This window comes from Cyprinus carpio, chromosome B1, assembly GCF_018340385.1.
Source record: "Cyprinus carpio isolate SPL01 chromosome B1, ASM1834038v1, whole genome shotgun sequence".
Classification (NCBI taxonomy): Eukaryota; Metazoa; Chordata; class Actinopteri; order Cypriniformes; family Cyprinidae; genus Cyprinus; species Cyprinus carpio.
The window spans coordinates 8,937,545-8,944,940 of record NC_056597.1 but is presented as its reverse complement, the minus strand read 5'-3'; the positions used below and the strand labels follow the sequence as shown (position 1 = coordinate 8,944,940).

General features: G+C 42.7%; 1 protein-coding gene across 2 annotated transcripts in view; it reads right to left on the bottom strand.

Annotated features, from left to right (window-relative positions):
• The window catches only part of usp38 (ubiquitin specific peptidase 38), an 11,632-nt gene extending 10,990 nt beyond the window's left edge, over positions 1 to 642 (bottom strand). The window contains exon 1 of one of the 2 annotated variants that reach the window (XM_042716489.1): positions 429 to 642. The gene's annotated coding sequence lies outside the window, so the exon portion shown is untranslated. The remainder of the gene's footprint in view (positions 1 to 428) is intronic. The other variant, XM_042716488.1, reaches the window with a different exon arrangement.
• Between the last annotated feature and the right edge of the window lie 6,754 nt (positions 643 to 7,396).

Below are 7,396 nucleotides of genomic sequence, written 5' to 3'. Positions count from 1 at the left end.
AAGCTGCTAGTATGAGAGACAATACAACTGCTAATATTAATCTAAACCAACCCCAACAAATGTGTATTTATAGTGTGTTAATTCCCTAGACAGAGCATTCTCGAAAGAATCAATATCATATGTTATTGTCTGTTGAAAGTGAGAACATAAGTGTTTTCTCTAAAGCTGTCATTAAGATAACGCTACCTGCTAACTACTCTACTAGCTAGCATGGCTAATACAAAGAAGTTAAGCAACCATTTAGTAGGACGACACAATAAAACACGAAGCAGAAAGAAAATCGCACACACTGTTTTCAGTTTAAATATCTGCTTTGTTCCTATCGTTATGGACGATATCAGCAGCTAAGTGGCTGATTTAGGAATCGAAACAAAGCAGATAGACACAAATGCCACAGCACTGACTTAGCAAAAAGAAGAATTACTCGCCTGTCTTTTCTCAAAGATGTCAGCAACGATCGACACTCAGCAAATTATGTCATTCCGAACGTTTCTTGGTACAGAACTGGAAATAAATCACATCAAAAGCCGAAATACATATTTTTAGGAGATTAATGTTGTGAGCTACTTGGTAAACTGCGACCTCTTTCAATCAGCTGTTGAAACACACATACGTCATCTGAACGCGCGCAAATAATGTTAGGACCCCACACTTGAGTCCAAAATATTATTAATTATAATAAATCGTTATTTTTTTTTTTTTAGAATAATTCACCTTAATTATAATTCTTAATAGTGATGGGAAACCGAGGCTTTCTGAACCGTTTGAGGCTTTCATGAAATTCATACTCGAGGCTTTTAACACAGTGCGCATTAGTGACATCTGGTTGTCGGACTTGTTTCTCCACCAAATATAACAAAACATCGCGGAGCAGAGGATGGGTTGTGGCTAGAGGGGATACAGGAAAAACCGGAAGCTAACAATAAATTTAAATTTTTACCTATTAGATTGTGTTTTATTAACGTCTACACCCACCCCAACCCTAAACCTAACCTTTACAATAATGCAAAAATAGTAATTATTGTTGTACAGTGTGAGAAAAATTATGCTATATTGATGTGCGCATGCACAGTAGTTTTTGCTGTGTGCCATAGCCTTAAAGGAGACATATTATGCCTTTTTACAATATGTAATATAAGTCTCTGGTGTCCCCAGAATGTGTCTGTGAAGTTTCAGCTCAAAATACCTCACAGATCATTTATTATATCATTTTGAAAATGCCTATTTTTAGAGGAAACAGAAACAGTTTTTGCAGGCCTGTGTCTTTAAATGCAAATTAACTGCTGCTCCCTGCCCCCTTTTCCATGATAGAACTGCGCCATTACAGCTGGTATCTACTGTGCCCCTAAGGTGACACATCACTTAGTTTTGTCGTGGCCACAACATAATAACTCGAAGATATTAATTTGTGGGAACATCATATTAACTCGTGGGAACGTGATATTATGTCGTGGCCACAAGATCATTTTGTCAAGGTAATAACATCCTTATGTCGAGGCATCGAGATGTTATGTTGAGGGAACGACATCCATTTCTGGCCATGAGTTTACAAACAAACCTGTGTGACCATATCAACCCATGATTATCAGAGATGGATTTATTAATATTTTATTTTGAATTAAGAAATTATTTTATTATTTATTATAGAATTAAATTATTATATTAACCATAGGCCTTGGCTACCGGACTGTATTACGTGTGATAGTCAGCATTCATTTGAAGTTTATCATGAACAAATGTTACATAAAGTGCATAATATAAAATAGGCCTCCAAGAAAACATTTTTATCCATCCTACAGTCTTGTAAGTCCATTAACTGATCGTCTTTTCCCTGTAATATTTGTATATGATGATGATGATTATTAGGCTATTATTATTGGTTATATTTTTATATTCGTTTATATTAATTTTTTGCTTCATTTTGATCTCTTTACTTAACTTTCTGAATAGTTTTGTAAATAATAGCCTATTGTAAATGCTTGACATGCAAATCAAGCTTTGATTATGCTGATTGGAATTTTTGCTGGAATTCATTTTAAATTTAACATATATTTAATTTTATTTCGGCTAATTAATAGACCATAATTATAAATACTATAGTGTTCTGTTGAGGATTAATCAATCACGTAGTTTCATTTGTAAATTAAAACACAACATGCTCATTTATCATCATACATGGGCATAAATACAATCATAAAGTCCAAACTTTATTGGCATAATTGTCAGCTGATAAAGGATAAATGAGCGTGTTGTGTTTTCATTTACAAATGAAACTATACGTAAATGATTAATTCCTAATAAAATGAAATATATGTTAAAACTGCATTCCAGCAAAAATTCCAGTCAGCATAATCAAAGCATTATTGGCATGTCGAGCATTTACAGTAGGCTATTATTTACAAAAGTATCCATAATGTTTAGTAAAGAGATCGAATTGAAGGGAAAAAATTTATATAAATGAATATAAAAATATAATAATATGAATATACAAATATAACGAGAAAAAGACGATCAGTTATATATTTTATATTATGCACTTGTGTAACATTTATTTATGATAAACTTCATTTGGATGCTGACGATCGCATGTAATTCAGCCTGGTAGCCAAGGGCTATGGTTAATATAATAATTTAATAATGAAATATTTTCTATAATACACAACATAATATCACATTCCCATGAGTTAATATGACATTCCCTCAAATTAATATATCATGGCTGCGACATATTATCACGTTCCCACAAGTTATTATGTTGTGGCCATGACAAAACTGCATTTTAAAAATGCATTTTAAACCGTATGAGTTTAAACTTCAGATATACGGTGTTCTGAGCGCACACATCCAAAGCACATGGAAAGAAAAAGGCTGTCACAGCATATGAGTAAGTTACTAAACTAAGTTCTCATTCACACACAAGTGTACGCAGTGGTGTAGTCTACGTGATACGCAGGCATACAACGTATAGCCACTAAGAAAGGTCAATGATTTCTGTATACCCACTTAAAAAAAGAGCGAGAATGGGTAACAACATCGTTTTGTGACTGAACTTAAACATGGTCCGTTCACAATCACCTCCCGTGAGTAATAGTGGGGTGATTTTACTGTTACATTGCAATATGGAAACATTTCTGTTTTAAACCATGAAGGCTGATATTAAGCAGCGCAAAACCTTTGCGCAAGAGTTATGCTGGTGAGCGTCTTTTACCTCAGTCATTTATACAAAGTGAAAGTATAAAAAGTAAAAACTGACGGTGCATATTCTCTCAGAAATGACAAGTGACGAATCTACTTCAAGATATGCTGATAACGGCTTGAATTATTCCCTTAATATTTCTCTTGTGGCCCGTACACAGTGAAAAAAAAAAAGAAAAAAAGATAAATGTATTTTGCATTAAAAAGGTTGTTTTTGAAAGTCGGTGCTTGAAATAAAGCTGCTTTTAATTTTTATTGATGAGTGTTAATAATTTTAATTTGAGGCCTATAATTCATTGTTTAAATTAATGGACCTGTTTAAAAGACAATTTTAAAAACATTTTCAATGAGGAGTAAGCTAATAGCCTAATCTTTTGTTTTCCTCACAGAGCGTCAGTTATGCAGTGATGCGCTATGAAATTATTTGCGGGGCAAATTAATTGTAATCTAATAATAAAAGTAACCTAAAAATAATAATAGGCCTAATAATAAGAAGAATGTAACTGTCAGGAACCAGTCAAGCTCTAATCACCCACACCTGTTCACTGTCAGCGACCTCATCAATAAGACTATAAAACACTCACTACAGCCTCAGTTCAGGGTCAAGCCTCCAACAGGAACGGACCATCGAATGTTGTCTCAAAGATCAACCGAAACACCACAGTTTCTACGATGTAAAGTATACTTACCTTTGAACACTAACCTCTGTGTCATTATTCCACTGTCTCCAGAATTCCTGAGCACTACCCCATGGCCTGAGGTCCAGCGATTCCCCAACTCTCCTGTGTTGTCTCCGAGCCTGCTTGAAGTCTCCGTTTCTAAAGAGTGATCTGTGGAAGAGACAAGTATTATTGATCTGTGACTGAGTGGCATTGACATCTGCTAAAGACACAGCCTAACCCGATCAGAGCTGTGACAGATCAGTCATCTGTCCCGAGTGTCTTTCACACTTGCCTCTGGCCATCAGACATCAGGCCATCAGAGGCAGTGATCGGAGATCGCGAGAGTGGGAAGAGCTGGAGGAGGTTAACGCTGCCTGGAAGCAGCAGGGAGAGGGAAAAAACAAAAACTAAAAGATGAAAACAAAACTGGCAAGTTCTCTGCACAGCCAAAAAACTTGAGACAAGATGTGGTCAAAGCACGGAGCCCAACACGACGATCTGATACAAGACAGCACACACAAGGAAACTAAATAGGGAAGGAGTGATTAACATAATGCTGAGCAGGTGATGGTGTTGGCCAATAATAAGATAATAAATGGAACTAGAGGGAGGGGAAGGATACCACGATGTAACAGAAGCACATGGTAAGTGTAAACACAACACACAACCAAAATAAGGGAAGAACAGACAGATCAGCCCGGGGCGTGACATTACCCCTCCCCAGGAATGTCCCCTGGCGCTCCCGGGAAGGGCCCTCCACACTGCCGGTAGAAGTCCTCAATCAGTGACCAATCCAGTATATCCCGAGCCGGGACCCAACTCCTCTCCTCCGGGCTGTATCCCTCCTAGTCCACAAGATACTGAAATCCCTGACTTCGACGTCTGACATCCAGCAACCTTCTGACAGTGAAGGCTGGGGAACCAGCCACTAGATGGGGCGGGGGGGGGTAGAAGCAGATGAGTTAAGGTGAGAATGAAACACAGGCTTGACCCGAGAAACATGAAAGACTTGGTGTACCCAACCAAGTGTGGGAGGTAACTTGAGCTTAACCACCACCGGACTCAATACCCTGGTGATCTGATATGGCCCCATGAACCTGGAGGCTAACTTGCGAGAGGCCACCCAGAGAGGAAGGTCCTTGGTTGACAGCCATACTCTCTGACCACATACATAGCGGGGAGCAGGAATTTGGTGGCGGTCAGCCACTGCTTGGTTAGTCTGGAAACCCGAGCCAAGGCTTCCTCAGCCTTCCTCCAGGTGCGGCAACACCAGCAGACAAAGGCTAAGGGTGAAGGAACAGCAGCATCGGGCTCCTGTGAGGGGAACATAGGAGGTTGAAAACCAATGGAGCATTGGAATGGGGACATACCTGTGGCAGCCACTGGCAAGGAGTTGTGGGCATACTCAATCCAGGATGGCTGTTGGCTCCAAGAACTCGGATTATGGGACGTCAGGTAGTGGAGAGCTTGTTCCAGAACCTGGTTTGACCGCTCGGACTGCCCATTGGTCTGAGGGTGAAAACCTGACGACAGACTTCTAGAGGCCCCGGTCTGCCGGCAGAACTCTTTCCAGAACTGGGAGACAAACTGTGGCCCCCTGTCGGAGACCACATCCACCGGAAGGCCATTGATTCCGGAAGATGTGATCAACCACCACTTGAGCAGTCTCCTTGGCTGAAGGCAATGGGCTGCCTTAGAGAAGCTGTCCACCACCTTTAATACTACAAAGTTACCCCTCGATGGCAGAAGACCAGTGACAAAGTCAAGGGCTATGTGTGACCAGGGGCAGGAAGGGATGGGCAAAGGGAGAGGGCAGACCAACAGGAGACTGATTAGAACTCTTATTCTGGGCGCAAACCGAGCAGGGAAACACAAACTGCCTGATGTCCTGGGCCATGGATGGCCACCAGAATTGCTGGTGGATGGCAGCCAGTGATCTCTGATCCCTGGGATGACAGACTAACTTAGTCCCACTGGAGGACTTCAGGGCACAACACAGCCGGCATGTAAAGTCTACCCTCTGGGCACTCCCCTGGCACCTCTCTCTCTTGTACCACATCCCAGGAGAGGGATCCCACCACAATCTCTTTAGGGATAATGGTTTCAAGTGACGCCCCCATCCTCTCCGTATCCCTGAAAAGACGGGAGAGAGCATCGGATTTTACATTTTTGGAGCCTGGACGATACGAGAGAGAGAAGTTGAACCGACCAAAGAAGAGTGCCCATCAGGCTTGGCGTGAACTCAACCTCTTGGCCGAACAGACATTTTCCAAACTCTTATGGTCCGCCCAGACCAAAAAGGGTTGTGCTGACCCCTCCAACCAGTGATGCCACTCACCCAAGGCCAGCCTGACTGCCAACAGCTCCCGATTCCCTACGTCATAATTCCGTTCTGCTGGGCTCAGGTGGTGAGAGAAGTAGGCACAGGGATGTACCTTCCCATCTCTAGGGGACCGCTGAGAAAGGACCGCACCTACTCCAATCTCGGAAGCATCCACCTCCACAATAAACTGATGTTCAGGGTCTGGAAATGAGAGAACAGGAGCAGAAATTAATCAGCACTTGAGGTCATCAAAGGCCCCCTGAGCTTTCGAATTCCACCTAAATGGTACCTTAGTAGAGGTAAGAGCTGTCAAGGGTGCAGCAACCTGACTAAAGCTTCGGATGAAGCACCGGTAGAACTTGTTTCGGGAATTAAGGGGAGATGCACCCACCAGAATCCCCCTGGCTACTGATGGGCCCTGGCTTTTACCGGGCATTTGCTGACAAAGTGTCCGGCCCTCCCACAGTAGAAGCATAGGCCCTGGGTGAGTCTCTCTTGTTTCTGCTTGTTTCTGGAGTGAGACACAGGTTGTTCTGGGTCAGCAAGGGAAGGCAGAGGCAAGACAGAGATGGAGTTGCTGGTCATTTCTCCCACCCTCCAAGAGGTGCGAGGCAGGCAATCGTTGGGTACGAAGGTGGCTCTCCACACGGAGGGCCAAGTCGACAAGATCATCAAAGCCGTGCAGAAGCTTATGGGTAGCGATCTTGTCTTGGATCTCCTCATCCAGTCCAGCACGGAATACAGCTCCACAAGATCACTCATTCCAGTCACAGGCTGCTGCTAAGGTCTTGAACTCGATGACGAACTCAGTCACAGAATGGCCACCTTGACATAGCCGTGCCAGCTGGGCTGCAGCCTCATCACCCCGAGTAGAATGATCAAATAACTTGACCATCTCCTGCTGAAAGTCATCAAAAGAAGCACAATAGGGAGCGCGGGCCACTTTAGTCTCCTCCTGGGTGTACCAGCGAGGCTGTAAAGCAAAGACTAGGGAGCACTGAGACAGGAAGGCTCTGCAGGAGTTGGGGTTCCCATTATGGGGAGGTGGGCTGTTGGCATCAGGGTCATGATGGAGAGAGGAAAAGCCAGTGGCATCCTCCGCTCTATTAGCTGAAGTCTGCCTGCGAAGTTCATGTAGATCAGACAACTGAGCATTGAGTCAGGAACTCAACCTCCTGTGACGTGGATGTTAGCTGGGAGGCATGCTGGCCCAAGA